The sequence below is a fragment of the Cyprinus carpio genome, unplaced genomic scaffold, assembly GCF_018340385.1.
Source record: "Cyprinus carpio isolate SPL01 unplaced genomic scaffold, ASM1834038v1 S000006515, whole genome shotgun sequence".
NCBI lineage: Eukaryota > Metazoa > Chordata > Actinopteri > Cypriniformes > Cyprinidae > Cyprinus > Cyprinus carpio.
Genome location: NW_024879183.1, coordinates 276,723 through 279,106, shown reverse-complemented (window position 1 = coordinate 279,106; position 2,384 = coordinate 276,723). Strand labels below are relative to the sequence as shown.

Below are 2,384 nucleotides of genomic sequence, written 5' to 3'. Positions count from 1 at the left end.
TGAAATGTTGGCCTTAAAATCTGTTGAGACTAGGAATCTTATCAAACATTTGAAGAAGTTTAGGGCAGATCAGACATTTCATGTTTAAGTTAGTTTAAAATAAGCCATTTCCTGTTGCCAGCAGGTGGCGCTATAATTATAATTGAATATTGGCCTTTAGATGTGTTCAGGCCAGGACTCTTATAAAACGTGTGAAGTTTGGGGCAGATTAGGCATTGTATGCAAGAGTTACAACAACTTCCTGTTTCATAGTATTAATCACATCCTTTAGCACATAGTAAGTGTTGCTAGCATGTTTGAGAATATTTCTAGCATGATTAGCACACAATGGCATATTTTACGGTGTTGCTAATAGTGCATAAAAGTATTAAAACATGTCACTTCCTGTTGTCAGTAGGTGGCACTATAACTATAACCAAATATGAGCATGTAGATATCTTCAGGCGAGGACTCTAATCAAACTTGTGAAGCTTGAGGCAGATTGGACATAGTATGCACGAGTTACAGTAATGTTCTACTTCACTGCATTAATAACATGCTTTAACACTGAGCTAAGTGTTGCTAACATGTTTAAGCATGCTTCTAGAATTTTGCCAGCCTATTAACACCGTTGATGATTTTTATTATTTTGCAAGGAGTCCATAACAGTGTTTAACACAGACACTTCCTGTTGCCAATAGGTGGCGCCATGACTATAACCGAATACGGGCATGTTGATGTGTTCAGGACAGGACTCTTGTGAAACGTGTGAAGTTTGGGTCAGATCGGATATTGCTAGCCTGAGTTACAGCACTTCCTTTTTCACTGCATTAGTAGCATGCTTTAGCACTTAGCTAAGTGCTACTAGCATGTATAAGTATGTGTTTTTAACATGTTTGCCAGTGTATTTAGCACTTCCTGACAATTTTTAATATGTTTGCCGGAGTCCATAACAGTTTTAACCATGTCACTTCCTGTTGCCAGCAGGTGGCGCTATGACTATAACTGAATTTGGTCATGAAGTGTTTGTTTCAGGACAGAACACCTATCACACATGTGAAGTTTGGGGCAGATCGGACATTGCTGGCCTGAGTTACAGCAACTTTACTTTTTCACTGCATTAGTAGCATGCTTTAGCGCTTAGCCAAGTGTTGCTAGCATGTTTTAGTATGTTTCTAGCATGTTTCCAGCCTATTTAACACTTGTTGACACTTTTTAATATCACAAAGGTCTTATGATGACCCTCACCAAATTTGAAGACAATCCGATTAAAACTGTAGGAGGAGTTCGTCAAAGTACAAGGCATGGAAATGGCAAAAACTGCACAAAAATCATACAGGAAATTCAAAATAACTTACTTCCTGTTGGGTTTTGGATTTTGTACCAAGAGACTTTTTTGTAGATAATGGTGTGCTACACGTGTGTACCAATTTTCATGTATCTAGGTGAAACGTAGCTCGAGGCGCACTCCGTTGAAATTTAATAGGTGGCGCTATCAAGCCATTTTGCCACACCCACTTCTGAAACCTATATCAGATGTAAATTTTCGCCAGTTCTGATGCGTGTGCAAAGTTTCGTGAGTTTTGGAGCATGTTTAGGCCCTCAAAAATGCGACTCATTGCGGAGAAGAAGAAGAAGAAGAAGAAAAAGAATAAACGTAGGTGTTCGGGGAGTGTCCTCGCACTGCAGTGCTCGGGCCCTAATAATAAATCTGAAAAATATGCATTGGGATCAGCATTTATAGACATTCTAATCTCTCTTGGGGTAAGACTACATGTGTCAGGTCCTACTCATTGTCGAAATTTCCTATTTACTTACCTGGCAGGGGAGACACCATGATCAAGGAGGCGGTTCACCCAGGGCGAGGCTCGTCCATTGCACTCCAGCCGTGCTGACCCCTTTGAATTCCCCAAATGTGGGATCTTGACTGCATTAATTTGTGGTAGTGGGGGACTGCATTCGCACTCTCCCCTGAAAGTGCTGGTTAAACAAAGCAGATGGGTTTTCTCGCAGATTTTTTTATACAAAAAGTTCTTCTTCTGTCTTTCTTTTTGGGTACTCAATGATCCAGAGAGCTGTTCAGAATGAGGAGTTCTGTCCTATGCTGGTTATGTCTTGGAAGGGGAAGTCGTGGCCTAATGGTTAGAGAGTTTGACTCCTAACCCTAAGGTTGTGGGTTCGAGTCTCAGGCCGGCAATACCACGAATGAGGTGTCCTATTGAGCAAGGTACTGAAACCTGCTCCCTGGGTGCCGCAGCATAAATGGGCTGCCCACTGCTGCGGGTGTGTGTGTTCACTGCTCCGGGTGTGTGGTGACGGTGTGGTGTGTTCACTGCTGTGTGTGTGTGTGGAACTTTGGAGTGGGATTAAATGCAGAGCATGAATTCTGAGTATGGGTCACCATA

General features: G+C 41.9%; 1 non-coding gene across 1 annotated transcript; it reads left to right on the top strand.

Moving 5' to 3' along the window:
- Positions 1-1,789: 1,789 nt before the first annotated feature.
- LOC122143849 lies at positions 1,790-1,953 on the top strand. Its single transcript, XR_006159399.1, has one exon. It is a non-coding gene; the product is annotated as a U1 spliceosomal RNA (small nuclear RNA).
- The last annotated feature ends 431 nt before the right edge of the window (positions 1,954-2,384 follow it).